The sequence below is a fragment of the Mus caroli genome, unplaced genomic scaffold (genome assembly GCF_978045245.1).
Source record: "Mus caroli unplaced genomic scaffold, Mus_caroli_1 scaffold_3, whole genome shotgun sequence".
Taxonomy (NCBI): Eukaryota; Metazoa; Chordata; class Mammalia; order Rodentia; family Muridae; genus Mus; species Mus caroli.
This window is the reverse complement of record NW_028227258.1, coordinates 62,191,145-62,209,791: the sequence shown is the minus strand read 5'-3', so window position 1 is coordinate 62,209,791 and position 18,647 is coordinate 62,191,145. Positions and strand designations below refer to the sequence as shown.

Sequence of the window (18,647 nt, the reverse complement as noted above, 5' to 3'; positions counted from 1 at the left end):
CACACCTACTCCACTAAGACCATACCTACTCCAAAAGGACCCCACCCTATAATTGTGCCACTCCCTGGGATGAACTTATATAAACTATCACAAATGTACAACCTGTTATCTGCTTGAAAGGCTGGGAGAGGATGCAGTTAATAGCCTGGTGACCTTTGTGTGGCTGAGACCACACCAGATCTTCCTCAAGACCCTTATCATGAGCCTGTCAGTCTCTAGAATTTATATTTATGGGAGATGTCATTTGTACAAAGAGTTTCTGCGTAGTCATGCCTTAAGCCTTATTGTGCACATAGAATTGAGTTATTTATCACCAGGGGGGTTTTCACTGAATTGTGCTGTGCTTCAATATGCCAAAGGAGATACTGCAATCGATTCCACAGAGATACATTCAACAAATCAGATCACTTAGCACCATATTCCAACACCTCAAGGAAATCAGCAAATCCATGAAAATATTTAGGTCTCACTGTTTTTGTTAAAAATCCATGGGTGTTGACATTATGTGATTATCAATTTACAATGCTAAAATTTATTGAGTTGATACCTACATTGTTACATAGCTACCGTTTTTAATCTTAGAATTGTTATATTAATGACTACATCTTTTATACCATTACAGGCATCTCCTTTACCTCTGCATCTTACTCTGTCTAAATTTGTTTTCCTTGCTGACTCAGGATCAGCCACATTCCCAAATGGGTATTTATAGGCTCCAATACATCTACCTGCATCATTTTTCCTTCCACTTAAACTGTGAAATCTCATCCATTAATCACCATGTAGCCAAATGGCAAGGACCTTTATACCTCTGTCCAGGCAGGGTATTGCCCCCAGACTTTACCTTTATCAAGTGTTACACACCTTTCTGTTTACAGTACTACCAGGTCTCCTTTTTTCTCTCTTAAGTAGACCATAAGTTAGGAGCAGAGACAGAACTGGAGGTCAGAGGTAAAAGATTAGCCTACACATAGGATTTCTTAGTTTGTATACTTAATTACCGTGCAATTGATATATTAAAATTATCTTCAGCCAATTGTTAACATGTAGAAGGCTAAAATATACTAAAATGCATTCTTGGGAAAAACACCAAGAAAACAATATGCCCCCATTTTATACAGAAAAATGATTTCACATTAATCCTCTTCCTTGAACTGCTCTCAGTCTGCTGCTACAAACCCACACTCCAATATTTGGAGATAAAATATCAAGTGTCAATATCCTTTGGTATCCTGATACTCACTGGCAGGTGGCCTTCTAAACAGAACAGTAATTGGACCCTGTGCTGGGTTTTTGGGACCACACTTGTCTATTGCTCAGTTCTATCTGGCACTTAGGATGACCCAGGTCTCTCAGAAAACCCAGGTTAAGTCTTGTCCTCCTCTTTATTTGGCTTGGCTCTCCTCCCTCCCTCCTTCACACTGACCCTGTATACCATTCTCAGGTTGCCCTCCCTGCATGGACTCACTTGGCTCTCCTTTCCAAGTCCCTCGTCATGTAGTAATCTTTCCCAGACACCTTATGCTCAGCTCCATTGTCTTCAATCATAGGTACACACTCGTGAGAGAGTGCTTCCCTATGCCTCCTTTATTCTATGACCACAGATTGCAGAATCATGAAGAAAATGCAAAAGAGGCTCACAGTCTCAGGCTGATGACCATCATTCTGTACCTTATTGTCCCTTGAGGTGTTTTACTTTCATGACAAAGGCTAGTGATCAGGGCTACCTACCTAAAGTAAGGACTACTCCTACCTTAACCCTATGTTTGAGTAATCTTCTCTGGTGAGCACCACATAACACATACTTCTACATGATTAAGGCCAATCTCAGATTGCTACTTCCTCTGATTGAACTCTATGTCAGTGTTTGATTTGTGAACTGACAAGGCCTGGGTATGGAAGGGAAATCATAGCAGTGCACAAGAAAAGAAAGACGCTGAGTCCAGTTTAGACATTACAATATTTACTGCTGTTTCTGTCTTGCTTCAGAAAGCAATGGGATTTTGCCAAAGCAGGATATGCTTTAGGACTTAAAGGGAAAAAGAAAACTAGTACTAAGTTCTAAGTGACAGGAAATTGAAATTGCCAAAGTCTTTGGTCACAGCAACTGAGACTCAGCTGCGTGTGTCTCTGAGCAGGGGCTTCCGGAAGAAAGCTCGTGAGTGTGTTAGTGACTGTCAAGGCTTCTGGTGACTTGAGAAAGATACAAGTTGGTTTCTGTGTCTACAAGAGGCAGCAGGACCTGGCTTGTGTCTCTGTACTTGCTACAGGTCCTTATAACTCCCAGATCCATGTACCTGCCCTTTTTCCATCATTGATACTTTGTGTCCAGTATCTCCCTGTGCTGTTCCACTGGTGTCCTGATCCACTCTGAGGTTTTCTGCTTTGCTTCCTCCCAGCTCACAAGTGGCTCATAGCCAAGATCTTGCTGAGCTTTCTTGTAAGAGAAAGTGAACGTGCTATTAGACAGTGTGACTAAGTGGTAGTTAAAGAGAGGTGTATACCTGTAGACTGGACATAGCAGGAAGCTCACAGTTTCCAGCAGGAAGGCAAGCCAGTACAGTAGGGGCAGAGGAAGGCTCCAGCTGGAATCAAGGCAGAAGTCCCATTACTGTCTCAGGGTATAATTTAAACCATCATAGCTTTGGTGAGGCATGTCATCTGAGATGTAGAAGAACTGTCCTTGGATGCTTGTGGACTTCTTGGGGTCTCAAAGGCCCCTGGCTACCAGAATGTGTGCCCAGGCCACATTGCCCACATATACTTGGTTGGTTGTGGAGAATTTACCAGTAACACTCAGAATACCCTTATGTTTGAGGGCCATAATTATTACACTAGAAATGAATGGACTTCTCTCCCCCAAAATATACATGGGCCTTAAGGCACAAGTTATACAAAGCGCCACCTTTGTTCAGCATTCTCCCATTGGCTGCCAGCACCACCTTCTCTGCCATCGTTTTGATGTATGGGTATGGATCAGACCATGTGCTTTCATGATTCTGTTCCTCGTGGCCATTCACGACAATCTTTCTTGTATGAGTTGGGCCCTGCAACATCAGCTGAGCTGCAGAAGATGAAGGCTGTCACACTGGCTCAGATACAGGCCTCCAATAGGTTCTGGGTACCTAATCACAAACACACACTCTTAGTGTCAGTGTTGGAACATAAAACATGGAGTTCCCTTCCTGTTATTTCTACCCCAGCACTTTTTTTTCTGTTCTTGAATCAGCACAACTATGCTTTGGGCACATAAAAAATAAATGAGCAAATAAACAGTCAAATAGAAAAAGTGATATATGCTATCTGGTATCTGAAACTTCCAGATGTCCAGCCTTGACAGGTCTTCCTTTCTTTGTCTGTGATCTCTGAGTCTAAGGAAGAACACAGCCTTTCTAACATGTTCCTTGTCAGTATAGCATTAAGAACAAGGATTTGGACCGGGGTGCCTTGCCAGCGGAGTCTCCAGACACCCACAAGGACCCACACAGGATTCCCCATGGGATCCTAAGATCGGAACACAGTGTCTGCTCCAATCCAATCGTGCGGAACCTGAGACAGCATTAACTAGGGAAGCAGACAACTCCGCCTGAGGTGGGGCACAAGTTCCTTCCGGTCCACTCGAGCACCGGGGTGCCTTACAAGCAGAGTCTGCGGACACCCGCAAGGACCCACACAGGATTCTCCATGGGATCTTAAGACTTCTGGTGAGTGGAACACAACTTCTGCCCGAAGGCAGGTTTGAACACCAGACATCTGGGCACCTTCTGTGCAAGAAGAGAGCTTGCCTGCAGAGAATACTCTGACCACTGAAACTAAGGAAAGAGCTAGCCTCCCAGCTCTGCTGATAGAGGCTAACAGAGTCACCTGAGGAACGAGCTCTAACCAGAGACAACTATAACAGCTAGCTTCAGAGATTACCAGATGGCGAAAGGCAATCTTAAGAATCCTAGTAACAGAAATCAAAACCACTCACCATCATCAGAACGCAGCACTCCCACCCCACCTAGTCCTGAGCACCCCAACACAACCTAAAATCTAGACCCAGATTTAAAAGCATATCTCATGATGATGGTAGAGGACATCAAGAAGGACTTTCATAACTCAAATAAAGAAATACAGGAGAGCACTGCTAAAGAGTAACAAGTCCTTAAAGAAAACCAGGAAAACACAACCAAACAGGTAGAAGTCATTAAAGAAAAACAGGAAAACACATCCAAACAGGTGATGGAAATGAACAAAACCATACTAGAACTAAAAAGGGAAGTAGACACAATAAAGAAAACCCAAAGTGAGGCAACGCTGGAGATAGAAACCCTAAAAAAGAAATCTGGAACCATAGATGCGAGCATCAGCAACAGAATACAAGAGATGGAAGAGAAAATCTCAGGTGCAGAAGATTCCATAGAGACCATCGCCACAACAATCAAAGAAAATACAAAACGCACACGGATCCTAACACAAAACATCCAGGAAATACAGGACACAATGAGAAGACCAAACCTAAGGAAAATAGGAGTTGATATGAATGAAGATTTTCAACTTAAAGGGCCAGCAAATATCTTCAACAAAATTATAGAAGAAAAGTTCCCAAACCTAAAGAAAGAGATGCCCATGAACATACAAGAAGCCTAGAGAACTCCAAATAGACTGGACCAGAAAAGAAATTCCTCCCGACACATAATAATCAGAACAACAAATGCACTAAATAAAGATAGAATATTAAAAGCAGTAAGGGAGTAAGGTCAAGTAACATATAAAGGCAGGTCTATCAGAATTAAACCATACTTTTCACCAGAGACTATGAAAGCCAGAAGAGCCTGGACAGATGTTATACAGACACTAAGAACACAAATGCCAGCCCAGGCTACTATACTGGGCCAAACTCTCAATTACCATAGATGGAGAAACCAAAGTATTCCACGACAAAACCAAATTCACACAATATCTTTCCACGAATCCAGCCCTTCAAAGGATAATAACAGAAAAAACAAAAACAAAAACAAAAAAAAAAAACAAAAAAACCAAAACCAAAACAAAAAAAAAAAATACAAGGACGGAAACCACGCCCTAGAAAAAGCAAGAAAGTAATCCCTCAACAAACTAAAAAGAAGACTGCCACAAGAACAGAATTCCAACTCTAACAACAAAAATAAAAGGAAGCAACAATTACTTTTCCTTAATATCTCTTAATATCAATGGACTCAATTCCCCAATAAAAAGACACAGACTAACAGACTGGCTATACAAACAGGACCCAACATTCTGCTGCTTACAGGAAACCCATCTCAGGGAAAAAGACAGACACTACCTCAGAGTGAAAGGCTGGAAAACAATTTTCCAAGCAAATGGTCTGAAGAAACAAGCTGGAGTAGACATTCTGATATCTAATAAAATCAACTTCCAACACAAAGTTATCAAAAAAGACAAGAAGGGACACTTCATACTCATCAAAGGTAAAATCCTCCAAGAGGAACTCTCAATTCTGAATATCTATGCCCCAAATGCAAGGGCAGTCACATTCATTAAAGACACTTTAGTAAAGCTCAAAGCACACATTGCACCTCACACCATAATAGTGGGAGACTTCAACACACCACTTTCATCAATGGACAGATCATGGAAACAGAAACTAAACAGGGACACAGTGAAACTAACAGAAGTTATGAAACAAATGGACTTAACAGATATCTACAGAACATTTTATCCTAAAACAAAAAGATATACCTTCTTCTCAGCACCTCATGGTACCTTCTCCAAAATTGACCATATAATTGGTCACAAAACAGGCCTCAACAGATACACAAATATTGAAATTGTTCCATGCATCCTATCAGACCACCATGGACTAAGGCTGATCTTCAATAACAAGATAAATAATGGAAAGCCAACATTCATGTGGAAACTGAATAACACCCTTCTCAATGATACCTTGCTCAAGGATGGAATAAAGAAAGAAATTAAAAACTTTTTAGAGTTTAATGGAAATGAAGCCACAAAATACCCAAACCTATGGGACACAATGAAAGCATTTCTAAGAGGGTAACTCATAGCTCTGAGTGCCTTCAAAAAGAAACTGGAGAGAGCACACACTAGAAAATTGACAACACATCTAAAAGCTCTAGAAAAAAAGCAAGAAAATTCACCCAAGAGGAGTAGACGGCAGGAAATAATCAAACTCAGGGGTGAAATTAACCAAGTGGAAAGCAAGAAGAACTATTCAAAGAATAAATCAAACGAGGAGTTGGTTCTTTAAAAAAATCAACAAGATAGATAAACCCTTAGCTACACTCACTATAGGGCACAGGGAAAGCATCCTAATTAACAAAATCAGAAATGAAAAGGGAGACATAACAACCGATCTTGAAGAAATCCAAAACACCATCAGATCCTTCTATAAAAGACTATACTCAACAAAACTGAACAACCTGGACGAAATGGACAAATTTCTAGACAGATAACAGGTACCAAAGTTAAACCAGGATCAAGTTAACGATCTAAACTGTCCCATATCCCCTAAAGAAATAGAAGCAGTCATTAATAGTCTCCCAGCCAAAAAAAGCCCAAGACCAGATAGGTTTAGTGCAGAGTTCTACCAGACCTTCAAAGAAGATCTAATTCCAGTTCTGCACAAACTATTCCACAAAATAGAAGTAGAAGGAACTCTACCCAACTCATCCTATGAAGCCACAATTACTCTGATACCTAAACCACAGAAAGATCCAACAAAGATAGAGAACTTCAGACCAATTTCCCTTATGAATATTGATGCAAAAATACTCAATAATTTTCTTGCTAACCGAATGCAAGAACAAATTAAAGCAATCATCCATCCTGACCAAGTAGGTTTTATTCCAGGGATGCAGGGATGGTTTAATATACGGAAATCAATCAACGTAATCAATTATATAAACGAACTCAAAGACAAAAATCACATGATCATCTCGTTAGAAGCAGAAAAAGCATTCTACAAGATCCAACACCATTTCATGATAAAAGTCTTGGAAAGATCAGGAATTCAAGGCCCATACCTAACCATGATAAAAGCAATCTACAGGAAACCAGTAGTCAACATCAAAGTAAATGGTGAGAAGTTTGAAGCAATCCCACTAAAATCAGGGACTAGACAAGGCTGCCACTCTCCCCCTTCCTATTCAACATTGTACTTGAAGTCCTAGCCAGGGCAATTAGACAACAAAAGGGGATCAAGGGGATACAAATTGGAAAAGATGAAGTAAAAATATCACTTTTTGCAGATGACATGATAGTATATATAAGTGACCCTAAAAATTCCACCAGAGAACTCCTAAACCTGATAAACAGTTTCGGTGAAGTAGCTGGATATAAAATTAACTCAAACAAGTCAATGGCCTTTCTCTACACAAAAAATAAACAGGCTGAGAAAGAAATTAGGGAAAAAACACCCGTCTCAATAGTCACAAATAATATAAAATATCTTGGCGTGACTCTAACTAAGAAAGTGAAAAATCTGTATAATAAAAACTTCAAGTCTCTGAAGAAAGAAATTAAAAAAGATCTCAGAAGTTGGAACGATCTCCCATGCTCATGGATTGGCAGGATCAACATTGTAAAAATGGCTATCTTTTTCAAGATATAAGATACAATTTGCTAAACGCATGAAACTCAAGAAGAATGAAGACCAAAATGTGGACACTGTGCCCCTTCTTAGAATTGGGAACAAAACACCCATGGAAGGAGTTACAGAGACAAAGTTTGGAGCTGTGATGAAAGGATGGACCATCTAGAGACTGCCGTATCCAGGGATCCATCCCATAATCAGCTTCTAAACGCGGACACCATTGCATACACTAGCAAGATTTTGCTGAAAGGACCCAAATATAGTTGTCTCTTGTGAGACAATGCAGGGGCCTAGCAAACACAGGAGTGGATGCTCACAGTCAGCTATTGGATGTATCACAGGGCTCCCAATGGAGAAGCTAGAGAAAGTACCCAAGGAGCTAAAGGGATCTGCAACCTTATAGTTGGAACAACATGATGAACTAACCAGTACCCCGGAGCTCTTGTCTCTAGCTGCATATGTATCGAAAGATAGCCTAGTCGGCCATCACTGGAAAGAGAGGCCCATTGGACTTGCAAACTTTATATGCCCCAATATAGGGGAATGTCGGGGCCAAAAGAATGGGAATGGGTGGGTAGGGAAGTGGGGGGCGCTATGGGGGACTTTTGGGATAGCATTGGAAATGTAATTGAGGAAAATATGTAATAAAAAATATTAAAAATTAAAAAAATGGCTATCTTGCCAAAATCAATCTACAGATTCAATCCCCATCAAAATTCCAACTCAATTCTTCAACGAATTAGAAGGAGCAATCTGCAAATTCATCTGGAATAACAAAAAACCTGGGATAGCAAAAATTATTCTCAAGGATAAAAGAACCTCTGGTGTAATCACCATGCCTGACCTAAAGCTCTACTACAGAGCAATTGTGATAAAAACTGCATGGTACTGGTATAGTAACAGACAAGTAGACCAATATTATAGAATTAAAGACCAGAAATGAACCCACACACCTATGGTAACTTGATCTTCGACAAGGGAGCTAAAACCATCCAGTGGAAGAAAGACAGCATTTTCAACAAATGGTGTTGGCACAACTAGTTGTTATCATGTAGAAGAATGCAAATCGATCCATTCCTATCTCCTTGTACTAAGGTCAAATCTAAGTGAATCAAGGAACTTCACATAAAACCAGAGACACTGAAACTTATAGAGGAGAAAGTGGGGAAAAGCCTTGAAGATATGGGCACAGGGGAAAAATTCCTGAATAGAACAGGAATGGCTTGTGCTGTAAGATCGAGAATTGACAAATAGAACCTTATGAAACTGCAAAGCTTCTGCAAGGCAAAAGACACTGTCAATAAGACAAAAAGAACACCAACAGGTTGGGAAAGAATCTCTCCTATTCTAAATCAGATAGGGTACTAATATCCAATATATATAAAGAACTCAAGAAGGTGGACTCCAGAAGATCAAATAACCCCATTAAAAAATGGGGCTCAGAACTGAACAAAGAATTCTCACCTGAGGAATACCGAATGGCAGAGAAGCACCTGAAAAAATGTTCAACATCCTTGATCATCAGGGAAATCCAACTCAAAACAACCCTGAGATTCCACCTCACACCAGTCAGAATGGCTAAGGTCAAAAATTCAGGTGACATCAGATGCTGGCGAGGATGTGGAGAAAGAGGAACACTCCTCCATTGTTTGTGGGATTGCAAGCTTGTAAAACCACTCTCTAAATCAGTCTGGCGGTTCCTCAGAAAATTGGACATAGTACTACCGGAGGATCCAGCAATACCTCTCCTGGGCATATATCCAGAAGATATCCCAACCGGTAAGAAGGACACATGCTCCACTATGTTCATAGCAGCCTTATTTATAGTAGCCAGAAGCTGGAAAGAACTCAGATGCCCCTTAACAGAGGAATGGATACAGAAATTATGGTACATTTACACAATTGAGTACTACTCAGCTATTAAAAGGAATGAATTTATGAAATTCCTAGCCAAATGGATGGACCTGGAGGGCATCATCCTGAGTGAGGTAACACAATCACAAAGGAACTCAGACAATATGTACTCACTGATAAGTGGATATTAGCCCAAAACTTAGGATACCCAAGATATAAGATACAATTTGCTAAACACATGAAACTCAAGAAGAATGAAGACTGAAGTGTTGACACTATGCCCCTCCTTAGAATTGGGAACAAAACACACATGGAAGGAGTTACAGAGACAAAGTTCGGAGCTTTGACAAAGAATGGACCATCTAGAGACTGCCATATCCAGGGATCCACCCCATAATCAGCTTCCAAACGCTGACACCACTAGCAAGATTTTGCTGAAAGGACCCAGATATAGCTGTCTCTTGTGAGACAATGCCGGGGCCTAGCAAACACAGAATTGGATGCTCACAATCAGCTATTGGATGTATCACAGGGTTCCCAATGGAGGAGCTAGAGAAAGTATCCAAGGAGCTAAAGGGATCTGAAACCCTATAGGTGGAACTATATTATAAACTAACCAGTACCCCGGAGCTCGTGTCTCTAGCTGCATATGTATCAGAAGATGGCCTAGTCGGCCATCACTGGAAAGAGAGGCCCATTGGACATGCAAACTTTATATGCCCCAGTACAGGGGATTGCTGGGGCCAAAAAAAAAAATGTGAATGGGTGGGTAGGGAAGTGGGGGTGGGGAGGGTATGGGGGACTTTTGGGATAGCATTGGAAATGTAATTGAGGAAAATATGTAATAATAATAAAAAAGAACAAGTATTTGTCATCCATATCATTCTTTTCTTTTGAGCCTGCTAGAGAGCTGAAAAACAGTATGTGGCTACTGGTGGTAATTCCTGAAAAGGCAGAACACTGTAGACACAGTGAAGACCTGCACATCCTGGAGGGAGGAAGAAATGTTCAGGGCTAGCAGTCATTACCATTATTATCATCCACTCAGTTATTGACATTAAAAGTCACTCTGTAATTTGATTTCCCAGAGAAACAGATACATTCTTTTCTAGTTAAATATATTTGCAAGCCAAATGTGGGGTTTTGCTTGCTAGTAGGGGCTGGCTGCTATCCTGGTAACATATTTTCCCATTGTAATAATGTTCTAGTAAAATAATGCCCTAATCACCATCCCTGTTGCCTCACATCTCCAATTGCTGGAAGTTGCATCAAGTAAGCAATATACTTGAGTGGTAAGCTACAAACACCCAGGTCTTTTGGCACCTTCCTGCCCTTATGTGTGTTTCAGGACTGTGGATGAGAAACTAGAAAGGACATTTTTAAGGCATTCTTGGAAATTCTGAATACATTTTTCCTTATGTAAAGAAGTCTTGGCATGACCAAATTGAATGTCAACATAAGGAACACATATGGGTTTTCTTGTTTTGTCCTTGACCCCTCTGGCTTCTACAGTCTGTCCTCCCTCTCTTCAGCAGAGTTCTCTGACCCCTGCCAAAGTTTGACTGTGGGTCTCTGCATGTGTTTTCATCAGTTCAGTTCCAGGATGAAGCCTCTCTAGTGACAATAGGTTTAGACATCAATCTATGAGTATAACAGAATATCACAAGACATAATTTCACTGATACACACACACACACACACACACATGCCTGCTGTGGCCCCTGTCCTTCTACTGGGTTGCTACATCCAGTCATAATGTGAGGGTATCTGCCTAGTCTTAATTAACCTTGATATCCCATGTTTAATTGATATCCCTGCGAGGACTGACCTTTTTTGAAGGAAAACATGGAAGGAGTGGATGAGAAATGAGGCAGTTAAGGGACTGAAAAAGGAAGCAGGAGGTGGAAAGATGGAGGAGTTTCTGCAGTTGGGGTGTAATGCATGAGAGGGTAAATTTTAAAAAAAGGAACATATACAGGGATGTTGAAGAGGATATAGTGGTGATAAAAAGGTTGGTTCTTGGTGGAGAGAGTGAGGATATTATATAGAAATCCCTGTTTCATCCTGACTTATACTATGAAGCCATACTGCAGAAAGGCCCACCAAAAAGAAATATGGAGAAAATAAAGGGGGCATGGGGAAAATGCTTACCCTCTCCAGAGGAGAACCAGAGTGGGCTGAGAAGCTAGTGATAAAGACATGTTACGGTTAATGACTCCTGAGATAAGAGCATGGGAGGAAAAGTTCTGGATCATTCTTCCCAGCATGCTTTTGTGAGACATCTTTGCTGCAGTATCTGCCAGGGATACCTTGCTTCATGAGGGCACGGTGGCTCTCACAGAAATAAGCTAAGGCACAGTGGGCTATCTAATACCATGGATCTGGCCTGTAAGTGGGCAGTAGGAAGATGGATATTAAAGTGTGGGCGTTGGAATTCAGCTCCACTGGTATGAAGGAGACCAGGATGGAGAGTGTGACTTTAAATATTTATTCTCTTACTGCCTCCAGAGACTTGACCATGTTTGTTCTTGATCTCACTCTGTTTTCTCCAGTGGAACTATTGAGATTAAAGGAAGGAGAGATCACAAAGAGCTTAAGAAAACTTCCTATTCTTCCAGTGGATCTGCCTTAGATCCTTAGCATTCACATGGCTTCTAATATCACCTGAAATTGTAGTTCCAGTTATCTGATGCCCTGTTCTGGTCCCATAGGCATCCATCACATCACACATACACAGACATTCATGCAAAGACAAAATGAAAATAAAATGATATTTTACAGAAGTATTGAGACTGAGGGCCATGCTATCAGAAAGCGTGTGAGCACAGAAAATGTATCAAAGCAGGAGACCCCACTACCTCTTCTTTCATTATCATTTTCCTATGGTCTCCATATTTTCCTCAGGTACTGTACCTTTCAGATTGACATCTAGGATGGTCTGCTTGGGCACAAGACCTGAGACATCAATGACAGCAGCAGTGTGGGTGACAACAGAGATTCCCTGACAGGCTCTCCTCAGGCACTGGGCATCCAGATTGTCTCCTTCCAACACTGTCACCTTGGCGTTTGTCTGCAGCTCTGTGGATACAAAGCAGGACCTTGGGAAATTTTCTGCATGGGAAGAATATTTCCTGACACATGTGTCAGTTATGCAGGTCTTCAAGGGCAGTCATGGTGAGAAGACAATGGGGAGGAGGCCTTTCTTCTGAAAGAAGCATAAACACTCAAAACCCAGAATGTAGTGTTTGTAGGGAATGAGGAAGCACCAATATCCACTGCATCCCTTTGTAGAAAATGCATCTGAGCAGTAAGATGCCATTTCTGCTTTATACATAAACAGAGAGTTATGGGAAATTCCTACATTCACTAAAGCAACTGGAGGAGTGTTGGCACAATTATGTAAGGAGGGGGAATAGTACTCAATTGATACAGAATGGGGAAATCATGTGTGAATTTGAAGGAGAAACAGCGTGATGGAGTTCTGTCTTGGGAAGCTATAACATCAATCCGAGATTACAAACTGTGAAGGCATTGGAGAAATCTGAGCAAGGAACATGCTAACAAGCTTGTGTTCTATGAACTTCCAGTGAGGAGCATTCAGAAGAGGGAGACAAAGATGTACATTTCAGCCCTGCTCCTGAAAGATCTTGATACTTGTGTCTGGGCTGAGAACAAATGAATAGTTAGCTGAATTGCAGACAGGGAAGTAGATCCTCTGTGAGAGAACTATCTTTCAGCATACAGCAGCTATCAGAAGCATCTACTGATGCTCCATATGTCACCCCTTAAGAGACCCATGTTGCAGACAGGAAGCTGGGGTAGGGGATGCATAAGTATCTTTAGATTTGATGGAATCCATAGCATGAGACTGGCAATCACATAGTCAGAAAATTATTTCACAAAAGGAGCATTGTGACACAGTCCCAAAAGTTCCTGGCACTGTCCTCATAGTGAAATATTTTCTAAGGTCCCTGAAGGGTTAACTAGAGGGTGTGAAGATATTGCTGATAAGGACCTGCACTGTCATTCCAGAGCTTTCTCCTGCCTCAGGAGCAACAATGTCAGCAAAGAAGAATTCCAGGCTCCAGAAAGGTCTTCTGTCATTTCCTTTGTGGAGATGAAGGTCAGAGGGGAATGACCTTGGAGAAAGGAGGAGAAGTGTCTGTGGCCCTCCCCTGACTCAGCTCGCTAAAATGCTCAGTATATGTTGTCTGACTCAGTCTCTCACTCTTTGCCACTCTCTGTCTCTCTTCCAGTAACTGATTTCACTCTTTATTTCCAGTTCCATGGGGGAGACTGTTCAATGATTTTCCTCTGATAAAGTACCCAAGAAAAGGAATAAGCAACAGTACTAAGTAGAAAGGACAGAGCCTCAGTGCAGACACCTCCATTCCAGCATCTTGCTAATGCTGCAGAGCATTAGAAAAATATATACTGGTATCACAATACAGGAAGAACACAACTGTGAGATTACCAGATGGGAAGAAAGACACAGTTTGGAGCTCCAGCAGTTGGGCTTGTGGCCATCATCTCTAGATCAGACAAAAGTCAGACCCTAGTCCCACAACTGTGGTATATTTTATGCTGTGTGGTCGTGAATTTTCCTAATGTGCTCAAGGACTGAGAAGCCTTAAGTTCCAAGTGCACATCCATATTTTCTAGACAAGATCCCTTCCAATGCTCAGTCAGTACTCCCAACAGTCACACAAACAGAGACACTGGCTCACTTACTGGAGAATTCCTCCTTGGTTTCTGGTCTGAAGACTTTGTCCAGTGCCGCAGACCCTCTGGGTCCCTGTGTCTGTGTGGAATGGGTCTCTCGACGCGGGTGGGCAAAGCGTGGATGAGTGACAAACAGACACACACAGGAGAGATCATGTGGAATCTGAGTGTAATTTTCGAAACGAGCATCAGATTTTTTATGCAGAGGACAATAAGGAAGTTGGGTGACATATTTGCAAGGTACAATTGAGGTAACCTGAATCTTACATAAAATAGAGGAATGCAAACACAAAAGGTCTAACAGGAACCACCTGGGATAGAATTCATTGATAACAACTGGGATCAACAAGGGTCCCACCTAAGATTCACTAATCTTAGAAGCCAGGGTCAAGGGCTTCGCGCCCTTGCCATAGTTCCTATTTTAGTCTCTTGTATAGTCCACCTTTCCCTTAGGCCATTGTAAATACTTGTGTATGGGTGTAACTCTGCTACAGTTTTAAGTATCTATTCTGGTTTCTCGTTTGGTCTGAAACTTCCTTCTTCCTTAGTGATGGTAAATTCCTGTGTAAGGGAGTGACTTAGCTTTTACAATCTTACTGAATTCCAAGCCCATGATCTTGCTCAAGGACATTTCTAGGACTGTTGGAACACTGGTGGAAGGCTTTAGCCATGTCAGAATTCAATTTTAAAAAGCACTTATAATAGGAAAATACTGAAAGAGAGCATGTGGATCCATACTCTAGACTAACGTGGGAATGGAAAATTAATGTATGGGTAGGGAATGCTAGACTACAGGAGGAGAGCTTCCTTGAAACTCTTTTGCCTCATGAATGACTTTTAAGCCTTTCGGCTTGTCCAGCTGACTCGACCGGAGTGCATAGCAGTCCAGAGCTCCGATCTCCTGCAGTTCTTTCTCCTGAACTAACATCCTGATGATCCTCTGGCCTAGGAACCCTCCTTCTCCTGTCAACAGGCAGCTCCATCCAGGCATGTTAAGCACAGGAAACAGATGACAGTGAGAGCAGGTGTGATGTCGGGTGACCCTGAGGAGAGCTTTAAAAAAAAGGCTGAATGAAAATAGTTTTCCAGTAATCCATTGTACTCAATCTATCCAATTTTGCTAGCATTTGATTTCTTAGTATATATTGTATAGTAGCCCTTTACAGATGAAGAATTGGTAAAGATCTTTTCCCAATCTGTTGGTTGCCATTTTCTCCTATTGTGAGTACACTTTGCGTTACAGAAGATTTGCTATTTTATATGGTCCCATTTGTCAATTATTGATCTTAGAGCAGAAGTTGTTTTGTGTTCTGTTCAGGAAAATTTCCCCTGTGCCCACTAATTCCAGGCTCTTTTCCACTTTCTCTTAATGTCTGAGTTTTCAATTCCATTCCATTGATCAACCTGCCTGTCTTTGTACCAATGCCATGCAGGTTTTTTTCACGATTGCTCTGTAATACAGCTTGAGGTCAGGGATAGTGATTTCCCAAGAAGTTCTTTTATTGTTGAGAAAAGTTTTTACTACCCTGGGTTTTTTGTTATATCAAATGAATTTGCAAAAGGCTCTTTCTATCTCTATGAAGAATTAAGTTGATTTTGATGGGGATTACATTGAAACTGTAGGTTGCTTTCAGCAAGATGGCCATTTTTACAATCGATTAGCATGGGAGATTTTTCCATCTCTTAAGGTCTTCTTCGATTTCTGTCTCCAGAGAATTTAAGTTCTTGTCATACTGATCTTTCACTTGCTTGGGTATAGTCACACCAAGGTATTTTATATTATTTGTCACTATTGTGAAAGGTGCTGTTTCCCTAACTTCTTTCTCAGCCTGTTTATCCTTTGAGTAGAAGAAGGCTACTGATTTGTTTGAGTTAGTTTTATATCCAGCCACTTTGCTGAAAGTTGTTTATGAGCTTTAAGAGTTCTCTGGTGGAATTTTTGGGGTCACTTAATTATACTATCATATTATCTGTAAATAGTGCTATTTTGGCTTATTCCTTTCCAATTTGTATCCCTTTGATCAGTTTTTGTTGTCTAATTGCTCTAGCTAGAATTTCGAGTGCTATATTGAATAGATAGGCAGAGAGTGGGCAGCCTTGTCTAGTCCCTGATTTTAGTGGGATTGTTTCAAGTTTCTCTCCATTTAGATTGATGTTGGCTACTGGTTTGAGTATATTTCCTTTACTATGTTTACGTATGGGCCTTGAATTCCTGATAATGCCAAGACTTTTACCATGAAGGGATGCTGAATTTTGTCCAATGCTTTCTCAGCATCTAATGAAATGAGTATGTATTTTTTTCTTTGAGTTTGTTTATGTAGTGGATTACATTGATGGATTTCCATATGATGAACCATCCCTTCATCCCTGGAATGAAGTCTTCTTGACCATGATGGATGATTGTTTTCATGTGTTCTTGAATTCAGTTTGCTAGAAATTTATTGAATATTTTTGGATTGATATTAATAAGTGAAATTTGTCTGAAGTTCTCTTTTTTGTTGGGTCTTTGTGTGGTTAAGGTGTAAGCATAATTGTGGCTTCATAGAATGAAATGGGTAGTGTTCCTTCTGTTTCTATTTTGTGAAATTATTTGAAGAGTATTGGTATTAGGTCTTCTTCAAAGGTCTAGTAGAGTTCTGCACTAAACCAATCTGGTCCTCTGCTTTTTTGCTTTGGAGACTTATAATGGCTGCTTTTATTTCCTTGGTATTTATGAGGCTGTTTAAATCATTTATCTGATCCTGATTTAACTATGGTAGCTGGTATCCGTCTAGAAAATTGTCAATTTCATCCAGATGTTCCAGTTTTGTTTAGTATAGGCTTTATGGTAGAATCTGATAATTTTTAAAAATTTCCTTAGTTTTTGTTGTTATGTCTCCTTTTCATTTCTGATTTGGTTAATTTGGATACTGTCTCTACACCCTCTGCTTTGTCTGGCTAAGTGTTTATCTATCTTGTTGATTTTCTCAAAGAACCAGTTTCTGCTTTTGTTGTTGTTGTTGGTTTCTTTTTTCTTTTTCTTTTTCTTTTTTTGTATAGTTCTTTTTCTACTTGGTTGTTTTTAGCCATGAGTTTGACTCTTTCATCCCATCTGCTCCTATTGGGTATATTTGCTTCTTTTTGTTCTAGAACTCTTAGGTGTGCTGTTATGCTGGTAGTGTATAATCTCTCCAGTTTCTTTCTGAAGGCACTCAGAGCTATGAGTTTTCTTCTTAATGCTGCTTTCCCTATATCCCCTTAGTTTTTGTATGTTGTGCCTTCATTTTCATTAAATTCTAATTGTCTTTAATTTATTTATTTATTTCTACATTTCTCAAGTTATCATTGAGAAGAGCATTGTTCTTCCATGTGCATGTGGGCTTCTTGTTGTATTTGTTGTTATTGAAGACAAGCCTTAGTCAATGGTGATCTAATACGGATTATTTCAATTTTCTTGTACATATTGAGGCCTGTTTTGTGACCAGTTACATGGTCAGTTTTGGAAAAGGTACCATGAGGTGCTGAGAAGAAGGTATATTCTTTTGTTTTAGGATGAAATATTCTTTAGATATCTGTTAAATCCTTTTGGTCCATAACTTCTGTTAGTTTCACTGTGTCTCTGTTTAGTTTCTGTTTCCATGATCTGCCCATTGCTGAGAGTGGGTTGTTGACGTCTCCCACTATTATTGTGTGAGGTGTAATGTGTGCTTTGAGCTTTAGTGAAGTTTCTTTTATGAATGTTGGTGCCCTTGCATTTGGAGCATGGATGTTCAGAATTGAGAGTTCATCTTGGTAGATTTTTCCTTTGATGAGTGTGAAGTGTCCTTTTTTCATTCTTTTTTGATAACTTTTGGTTGAAAGTTTATTCGATATTAAAATGGCTACTCCAGCTTGTTTCCTGGGACCTTTTGCTTGGAAAAAAATTTCCAGCGTTTTACTTTGAAGTAGTTTCTGTCTTTGTCACTGAGGTGGGTTTCCTGTATGCAGCAAAATGTTTGGTCCTGTTTATGTATCCAGTCTGTTATTCTATGTGTTTTTATTGGGAAAATGAACCCATTGATCTTAAAAGATATTAAAGAAAATTGTTTATTGCTTCCTGTTATTTTTGTTGTTAGAGGTGGATTTATCTTTCTGTGGCTTTATTCCTTTTGGTTTGTTGAAAAAAAGATTGCTATCTTTCTTTTTTTGAGTGTAGTTTCTCTCCTTGTGTGGGAGATTTAAATCTAATGTCCTTTGTAGGGCTAGATTTGTGGAAAGACATTGTGTAACTTTGGTTTTATCATGGAATATCTTGCTCTCTTTATTTATGTTGGTTGAGAGTTAATAGTAGCCTGGGCTGGCATTTGTGTACTCTTAGGGTCTGTATGACATCTGCCCAGGATCTTCTGACTTTTAGAGTATCTGGTGTAATTCTGATAGTTCTGGCTTTATATGCTATTTAACCTTTTTCCCTTACTGCTTTTAAAATTAATTTTTCTTTTGTCTATTTGGTATT

General features: G+C 40.3%; 1 pseudogene; it reads right to left on the bottom strand.

Moving 5' to 3' along the window:
* Positions 1–2,311: 2,311 nt before the first annotated feature.
* Positions 2,312–15,164, bottom strand: LOC110287718 (3 beta-hydroxysteroid dehydrogenase/Delta 5-->4-isomerase type 1-like; annotated as a pseudogene).
* Positions 15,165–18,647: the final 3,483 nt, after the last annotated feature.